Source organism: Photinus pyralis, unplaced genomic scaffold, assembly GCF_008802855.1.
Source record: "Photinus pyralis isolate 1611_PpyrPB1 unplaced genomic scaffold, Ppyr1.3 Ppyr1.4_LG9, whole genome shotgun sequence".
Taxonomy (NCBI): domain Eukaryota; kingdom Metazoa; phylum Arthropoda; class Insecta; order Coleoptera; family Lampyridae; genus Photinus; species Photinus pyralis.
In genome coordinates, this window is record NW_022170878.1 from 5,986,934 (window position 1) to 5,996,971 (window position 10,038).

At 38.1% G+C, this 10,038-nt stretch overlaps 1 long non-coding RNA gene across 1 annotated transcript; it reads left to right on the forward strand.

Moving 5' to 3' along the window:
* The first annotated feature begins 88 nt into the window (after positions 1-88).
* LOC116180186 lies at positions 89-2,806 on the forward strand. The gene is made up of 3 exons (XR_004147088.1): positions 89-167; positions 543-646; positions 2,519-2,806. It is a non-coding gene; the product is annotated as an uncharacterized LOC116180186 (long non-coding RNA).
* The last annotated feature ends 7,232 nt before the right edge of the window (positions 2,807-10,038 follow it).

The window sequence follows — 10,038 nt, forward strand, 5'->3', positions numbered from 1 at the left end:
CGAGAATACCTATCAGCATATTTTCCATTGTCGAGTATCTGAGATCCATATACCTACTATCCATTACTAACTTTAGTCCATTGTCCACAGAACCACTGGGGATTGCATCCTACTCTGCCGTGGATTCTGCAGGAGAATCACATGGAGACAAGACTGAAAAGTGAACGGTGAGTGCACTCCTAAAGATCCAAAGTAATTATCAATCATATAATTGAGAACACACCACAAATCTCTCGGTGTCCATTTGAGAATTTTGGAATTTGCAACTGCACTCGCATCGGCAGTGAAAGAATTTGTTTTGACATAGTTTCATTTAACATAGTTGTGCTTGACTCATCACAAATACATTTATCTTCGGTACCAACAAATTGGTAGTTATTAATTCTATCTTTCAATTTTTGAATTACGAAGCACACAATAAAGTTTGGGGTCAAAAGGATTTACTTTTCACACAACCAAGAGATTGGATGGAAGTTCTAGAAAAATTACGATTAAAGCATAATCAAAACGCTTAGTTAATAATTTAACATTTTACTTTTCAGTGATTGGATTACCAGTAGCCTGATGCGAAATTATGGTGCAGTGTTTCCTCTCTCCTGTGGTTAATGGTGCGTCTTAGGCGGGTCAGAGTTAATAAGGCTAAAGGGTATATTTCTTTATTTTTAATTACAGCGGTTATAAAATGTCGCATAGGTTCGACGTAAATTGAAAAAAACTAAAATTGACCATTTCCTTGAATCTCTTATATCATCGAAAGTATAAGAGATATAAAAAAAAGTTTTATATAAAAGTTACTGTCTTTGATACGTTTAATTTAGAATTGATGTCAAAAAAATTCAAGATGGCTACTTTTGAGGAACATTTACCAACTTCCTAAAGTTAAATAGGCGCCATATGGGATTTTTAGATTACTTGATAGATTTTTTAATTCTCTTTTCAACCAGCCATCATAACATAAGATTGAAAATAAGATACCAGTTATATCAACGGTTTTTATATTTTAATTAAGTAGGCTGTGATGAATTAAAAAAAAACAAAACAAAATCTATTCGAGGCAACAAAACAATGAAAATAATTACATCAGATGTTTAAAAAAATCAGGGACGCACTCATGAGAGGGGGGGTTTGGGCATTACAACTCCCTCCAAAATTTTATATAAGCATTAGGTCTAGAAAAATTTGATTTTTATAACATCACTTATTGACTTATTATCCATACTTACATACCTACAAATGGTGGTATAACTACAAACTATCCCCTCGAAAAAAGTCATGCCATTATCCAGTTAAAGACATTTCAAGACACTTCGCTTTATTTTACACAATGTATTACCATTGATGCATTGTCCCAGGTCAGATTTTGTAGGTGGTTTATCCGCAAGAATATCGAAACTAACAGTTTTACCAGTCCGAGCATATGGACAGATGAATCTTATTCTTCTAACTGCGAAGTGTTCAAATCGACATTATGAACACTATTCGTCACAGGAAAACCTACATGTTGTAGTTTCACACCAAAATCAAGTAATATTTTTTTAAATTAATGTATTTTATGGCATAATGGGAAGTCATGTAATTGGACCGGTAATCTTCGATGGATCTTTAACTGCTCACCATTATTTACAAATTCTCCAATAAACTTCCTTAAAGGATTTTTCTCGACAACGTATGTTTCGAAGGAAGGGTTAGTTTATGCTACCTACCAACAAACTGGCTGCTCAGGTCACAATTCACGAATTATGTACAGTACATTAAATTATAAAAGTAAGTACTTAATTAAAAAATAAAAGTAAAGTGGAAGTAGCTACCACTACAATAATAATAATAATAATCAATGGCAACACGTTGCCTAAACTAAACTGTCTTGAAGTGTGTTTCACTAATAATGGCCAGTATTTTAAACATCTGGTGTAATTATTTTCATTGTTTTGTTGCCTCGAATAGATTTTGTTTTGTTTTTTTTTATTCGTCACAGACTACTTGATTAAAATACAAAAACCGTTAATATAACTGGTATCTTATTTTCAATCTTATGTTATAATAGCTCGTTGAAAAGAGAATTAAAAAATCTATCAAGTAATCTAAAAATCCAATATGGCGCCCATTTAACTTTAGGAAGTTGGTAAATGTTCCTCAAAAGTGGCCATCTTGAATTTTTTTTGACATCAATTCTAAATTAAGCGTATCAAAGACAGTCACTTTTATATAAAACTTTTTTTTATATCTCTTATACTTTCGATGATATAAGACATTCAAGGAAATGACCAATTTTAGTTTTTTTGAATTTACGTCGAACCTATGCGACATTTTGAATTTCATAAGGAAATTTTAAATAAGCATCCAAAACTGCAAAACATTGCCCATTTAACCAATTCTCTATCTTTAATAATAACAAAGTTACCCATGCAATCCCACCCGATTTGGGACACACTGTATACTATCACTAAAATTTGTATTAATAATCAATTAATATTAGTTGGTTTTCAGCTTTTTAACGTAAATTAATCTCTTGTTTCAGATTCCTGAAGGGCAGCCTTATAAAGGTAGGATTTTTCTTATACATTGCATGTTGCCTTATATCTATGTAATCAGTGGGGGAGTGAATAGTGCATTAGTGACTAAAAGGAAGATCATCGACAACTTTTAGCCGACCTTCTTATGGTAGTTATGACAATCGTCTCATCCTAATTTTAGTGACGTAGGGTTTTCCGCAATAATTGTTCAAGAGTCTCTTTTGTGGCACCATCAGTTTACTTCATATTAATCAGTATGACTGTGACTTCATAGCCATACCAGTTTTATGAAGTGAACGGGTTGTCTCTACGAACGAGACAACGAAAAAGTATTGCAGATAACTCCTCCGTACCTAAAATAGGTGAATTAAGGGTTGTTATATCTCATTTGTTACTACATAAAGGTCCGGTTAATGACATGTGAAGGTGAGTTATTACATCACAATGAACGTGTTTGTTTATTAATTAATTAGTTCACCACTGATGAGTTCATTAGTAGACGAACACGATTTAAATACATAATTAGCAACATTTTGGATTGTGTATTAATTTCAACGATTGTTCACAGCACCACTGACCATCGTACTGAACCCTTCACCCTTACCGGCCAGCATTCCCCAAATGCAGGACCATGGACGCGTTGTAACCAAACGAGGTGAGTACGCCACTGTCCTCAGCATCACAATCATTTACACCGTCGTATAGAAACTCAATTTAGATTTTGTACATGATCTGACACAACTCATTTATGATTAACATATAACTTTCTTCTGAGAAATAATGAGCAATAGCAAAAAAGTAATTTTTTTAATTTTTTGAAGTTTCAAAAAAGTACTATTTAATTTATTTTTCTTTGTGTAGTTTTTATCAAAAAAATTAGTTGAAAAGTAATATCAAAGATTAATTTCTGATCATCAGTTTACAAAAAGAATTATGATTTGCCCCAATGTGACATTATATCTTCTTTTTCAGTTACCGTCAGCGGTCGTTTACCAGACGTTCGCGAAGGCGAAATGATGAATCTGCAGTGCGCCGTTCTTCCTGGTGTGGACGAATTAAATTAAATTTAAAAAAAGGGTAAATTAATTTTAATTTTTTTTTTAATTTGAGACCACATTTATCGATAGTACCATCAGCAAACGATTATGTTAAATCCCAAATGAAATTTTTATGCACAGATTTTGGTTCAGAATTGCATGTGTTCATTAAAGTCACTTTGCCATTAAACAAACAATGTCGCTGCTGTTTCATAATTTTATCGTAAATTTCTTCTTTGTTTCAGATTACGGAAGAGCAGCCTTATAAAGGTAGGATAGCATGTTTTATTATATATGTGGGGGGAAAGTGAGCAGTGCACATAGTGAATTATAAAAGATCAACGACCATCTTCTAAGCCTGTCATCTTAGTGACGTAAGATTGGCTACAATGATTCTTCGAATGGTCTCTCACGGGGTATCATCAGTTTCCTTCATATTAACCAGTATGACTATGAATTCCTAGTCATACCAGTTGTATGAAGTAAGCGGATGTGCTCTGCGAATCAGACTATGAAGAAGTATTGGAGTCAATTCTTCCGTTCTCAAGCTGACTGACTTAGAGGAACCAATAAAAGGTAAGTGAGCCTTCGGGGGTTCAGTGGGATCACTTGAGCCACCTGCGGGTGGCCAACACTCCACCCCCATTTTCTTATAAAATAATTATTTTTTGGTACTGGTAAGGTACCGGTTCCTGATCTAGTCAGTAGAAATTTTAATTGGGCTGTGTTTACATAAAAAAAAGAGGCACCACTACGCTGTTTTGACTTCACGATAGTAATTTTGCTACCCTTATATATTTACTTTTCTTGATCAATTCGAAATTTAAATTAAAAAAAATATTTTTCATTTCACTAACGGTACAATAAACATAGCTATTCCAGTGTTTCCAGTATAATAGGTACTCGTATTTGAAAAAAAAATACTTCATCTGATTTATCAAACTTCGTATGTTCGTGAAATATTCCATCGGACCTTCATTTTGAAATTCTTTTGATTTTATATTCTGTTAAATCTACCGATTCCTCCGGCATACAACCAGACTACCTTCGTCTGCCTTTGTTTTTTTTTTCGTGATCGGACTGTACCCCCCTCGCCCTCCAACATCACACCATCCAATTCCTAGTCGCCAATCGATCGTAGTCAAACTTTGTACGTACTAGAACCACTCATTGCATTCTGCAGCCACCTTTCAAAACGCACTCAAATGCTGCGCCCCCATACTGATCATGCAAAACACCCCCGTTGATAAACGATCTGAAAGTGTATAGAGACGTTGCTTCTGTTTGTTGCGCACATAATCAGTCTCGTTGGAAGAGGGCCGAACTGCACATTTCGCATACCTATAGGTCACCTCCCTGATTCTCTGATTTCCAAAGCTGCTAACAGTAACTATCGGATTGACTCAATACGCTGTTTTTGAGGAAAGGAGCACATCCTCCGTATTCCTCCGCAATTTGTTCCACTAGAAAGACGTGTCTTCAGCGGGAGCCAATCGGTACTGACCGCCGCCGCGCCGTCTTCTTCAGTATGCGTTTTTTTCACCTTCCTAATCTCTCTCTTCTCCTCTTTTCAGTGGAAACTTCATGTGGATAGTCTACCCCACCCCTACCAGTTTTGTGCAGTAAACTGATTATAACTGCGAACCTGACCAGGGCTTCCAGGATTAATGTGGCAGTAGTAGTCCCTACCTCTTTTCGCACCAGGAGAAGACGTAGACTGCTAACACCCCCTTCACAAGCTCTGAGGATTTCCGTACGTCTGAGTTCAATTTTATATTTCAGGAGAATGTGCAGACTTTCGACAATTCTCTCCACAGGTTCTTTATATTTCAGGAGAAGATGCAGACTTTCGACAATTCTCTCCACAGGTTCTTTATATTTCAGGAGAAGGTGCAGACTTTCGACAATTCTCTCCACAGGTTCTTTATATTTCAGGAGAAGTTGCAGGCTTTCGACAATTCTCTCCACAGGATTTCCGTACGGCTGAGTTCAATTTTATATTTCAGGAGAAGGTGCAGACTTTCGACAATTCTCTCCCCAGGATCTTTATATTTCAGGAGAAGTTGCAGATTTTCGACAATTCTCTCCACAGGTTCTTTATATTTCAGGAGAAGGTGCAGACTTTCGACAATTCTCTCCACAGGTTCTTTATATTTCAGGAGAAGGTGCAGACTTTCGACAATTCTCTCCCCAGGTTCTTTATATTTCAGGAGAAGGTGCAGACTTTCGACAATTCTCTCCCCAGGTTCTTTATATTTCAGGAGAAGGTGCAGACTTTCGACAATTCTCTCCACAGGTTTTTTATATTTCAGGAGAAGTTGCAGGCTTTCGACAATTCTCTCCACAGGTTCTGCAGGATTTCCGTACGGCTGAGTTCAATTTTATATTTCAGGAGAAGGTGCAGACTTTCGACAATTCTCTCCACAGGTTCTTTATATTTCAGGAGAAGTTGCAGTCTTTCGACAATTCTCTCCACAGGTTCTTTATATTTCAGGAGAAGGTGCAGACTTTCGACAATTCTCTCCACACGTTCTTTATATTTCAGGAGAAGGTGCAGACTTTCGTCACTTCTCTCCACAGGTTCTTCATATTTCAGGAGAAGGTGCAGACTTTCGTCAATTCTCTCCACAGGTTCTTTATATTTCAGGAGCAGTTGCGCGACTTTCGTCAATTCTCTCCACAGGTTCTTTATATTTCAGGAGAAGGTGCAGACTTTCGTCAATTCTCTCCACAGGTTCTTTATATTTCAGGAGCAGTTGCGCGACTTTCGTCAATTCTCTCCACAGGTTCTTTAAATTTCAGGAGAAGGTGCAGACTTTCGTCAATTCTCTCCACACGTTCTTTATATTTCAGGAGAAGGTGCAGACTTTCGTCACTTCTCTCCACAGGTTCTTCATATTTCAGGAGAAGGTGCAGACTTTCGTCAATTCTCTCCACAGGTTCTTTATATTTCAGGAGCAGTTGCGCGACTTTCGTCAATTCTCTCCACAGGTTCGTTATATTTCAGAACAGTTGGCGCGACTTTTCGTCAATTCTCTCCACAGGTTCTTTATATTTCAGGAGAAAGGCGCAGCACTTTTCTTCAATTTCTCTCCACAGGTTCTTATAATTTCAGGAGAAGGTGCAGACTTTCGTCAATTCTCTCCACACGTTCTTTATATTTCAGGAGAAGGTGCAGACTTTCGTCACTTCTCTCCACAGGTTCTTCATATTTCAGGAGAAGTTGCAGACTTTCGTCACTTCTCTCCACAGGTTCTTTATATTTCAGGAGAAGGTGCAGACTTTCGTCACTTCTCTCCACAGGTTCTTTATATTTCAGGAGAAGGTGCAGACTTTCGTCAATTTCTCCACAGGTTCTGCAGGATTTCCGTACGGCTGAGTTCAATTTTATATTTCAGGAGAAGTTGCAGACTTTCGTCAATTCTCTCCACAGGTTCTTTATATTTCAGGAGAAGGCGCAGACTTTCGTCAATTCTCTCCACAGGTTCTTTATATTTCAGGAGCAGTTGCGCGACTTTCGTCAATTCTCTCCACAGGTTCTTTATATTTCAGGAGAAGGTGCAGACTTTCGTCACTTCTCTCCACAGGTTCTTTATATTTCAGGAGCAGTTGCGCGACTTTCGTCAATTCTCTCCACAGGTTCTTTATATTTCAGGAGAAGGTGCAGACTTTCGTCAATTCTCTCCACACGTTCTTTATATTTCAGGAGAAGGTGCAGACTTTCGTCACTTCTCTCCACAGGTTCTTCATATTTCAGGAGAAGTTGCAGACTTTCGTCACTTCTCTCCACAGGTTCTTTATATTTCAGGAGAAGGTGCAGACTTTCGTCACTTCTCTCCACAGGTTCTTTATATTTCAGGAGAAGGTGCAGACTTTCGTCAATTTCTCCACAGGTTCTGCAGGATTTCCGTACGGCTGAGTTCAATTTTATATTTCAGGAGAAGTTGCAGACTTTCGTCAATTCTCTCCACAGGTTCTTTATATTTCAGGAGAAGGCGCAGACTTTCGTCAATTCTCTCCACAGGTTCTTTATATTTCAGGAGCAGTTGCGCGACTTTCGTCAATTCTCTCCACAGGTTCTTTATATTTCAGGAGAAGGTGCAGACTTTCGTCAATTCTCTCCACACGTTCTTTATATTTCAGGAGAAGGTGCAGACTTTCGTCAATTCTCTCCACAGGTTTTGCAGGATTTCCGTACGTCTGGTGTATGATTTTCAAGAATAAGAAGATCTAGAATCAAGAATATCCTGAAGGATTAATGTGGCATATAGAAGGTGAGTGATTGAGTACATATGTTCGTATTTGAATTAATTAAATTTTTCAGAAATGCAGTGTGGCCTCCCAGTTTTCGCAGAAGGAGAATACGCAGATTTTCGAAAATTCACTCCACAAGCTCTGCAGGACTTCCGTACGTCTGGAGTATGATCTTCAAGTCCAGGAGAAGGTGCAGATTTGCGAAAATTCACTCCACAAGCACTGCAGGACTTACGTACGTCTGGAGTAGGATTTTCAACAATAAGAAAATCTAGAATTTTTATGAAAATCCTGAATGAATTAACAAGTGACTGGCCATGGCTTCCAGGATTAATGTGGCATATAAAAGGTGAGTTATTGAGTACATATGTTCGTCTTTGAATTAATTAAATTTTTCAGAAAGGAAGCAATGATGCTCTCCCAGTATTCGCACAAGGAGAAAGTGCAGATTTGCGAAAATTCACTCCATAAGCTCTGCAGGACTTCCGTACGTCTGGAGTATGATCTTCAAGTCCAGGAGAAGGTGCAGATTTGCGAAAATTCACTCCACAAGCTCTGCAGGACTTCCGTACGTCTGGAGTATGATCTTCAAGTCCAGAAGAAGGGTGCAGATTTGCGAAAATTCACTCCACAAGCTCTGCAGGACTTCCGTACGTCTGGAGTATGATCTTCAAGTCCAGGAGAAGGTGCAGATTTGCGAAAATTCACTCCACAAGCTCTGCAGGACTTCCGTACGTCTGGAGTATGATCTTCAAGTCCAGGAGAAGGTGCAGATTTGCGAAAATTCACTCCACAAGCTCTGCAGGACTTCCGTACCTCTGGAGTATGATCTTCAAGTCCAGGAGAAGGTGCAGATTTGCGAAAATTCACTCCACAAGCTCTGCAGGACTTCCGTACGTCTGGAGTATGATCTTCAAGTCCAGGAGAAGGGTGCAGATTTCCGAAAATTCACTCCACAAGCTCCGCAGGATTTCCGTACGTCTGAATATGATTTTCAAGTATAAGAAGATCTGGAATTTTCAAGAAAATCGTAAATGAGTTAACAAGTGACTCAGAAAAGCAGCGTTGAAGTATGCCCTCCCACTTTTCGCATCATGAGAAAACGCAGATCTGCGAGGGCTCATAGAACCTCGTCCCTGGTAACACATCCGTTTGCACTATACAGATGAAAACGAACAACTGAGATAAAGACTTGCTCGACTTGCTGAACAATCACATCGTACCTATATGGTTCCAGTGAACGAGGTGAGTACGCCACTGTATTTAACATAAGCCGAGCACAATTGATTTTTTTTGCAAAAGTCACGTTTTTCTATAAATGGTCTATAATTATCCACCTTTTAATAAAATGCAAAACTCCAGATGCACACAAGTAATGCAAACTTTGTAAGGAGGAATTTTCACCATTTCACCTTTCTCGTTTGCCCGTAGTTTACGACCAGCCTTTTAGACGATGAATCTAGCTGGTCATGTTGTGGGTACATCTGCAAACTACAGTTCCTATAAAGTTCACGTTCTTTAGGATAAGTTCAGGTACCAAGTTTTTTTAGCCTACACCATAAATGTTTATTCAAAACCATCTCCAGTAGGTACCCAGAAATAAAAATAGTAAATTTTAAAATTCCCAAAAATTCACTCCAGTTTCTCTCCTAAAGTGGCAGGGCTCCACACAGTATTTGGACCACATCGCTACTTTAAAGCAGATCAAAAATGTAATCTTAAATTGACGAGTTTGCGGCTGTCTACCCTTTCATCTGCCCATCGGTTTATCATCAACTTCGGGCTCGATAGCTTTCATGTAGAGCAATTGTGCATAAATTGCATCTCTCTAGAAAAGACGCACAGTCAACAGTATTTTTACTCGATAATATTTTTCCTTTCAGTTATTGGATTGAAGATAAGGTCGCCGGGTAGAAACTACTCCCTCTACCTGTACTCGTCTTCGTTCGTCTGTAACCACCCTCCTCTTAATCGCTGCCAAATTAATGAATGAGTAAGTTTCCACTTTTTAATTAGGAGATGCAATGACAGTTACTAAACGTACTTATCACAAAACGAGTCCTTTCGACCTGGATGGTGATAGGGTTTGTTGATAGTTGTCATGCTTTTTCACAAAAGTTTTTTTTCAAATTAGTTTTCATGTGAAAAACTAATCTTATCGATTGTCCACAGAGTCAGATCATTTGGCATTCTCATTCACCATACGTCGTGCTGGAGAATTACTCTAAAAATCA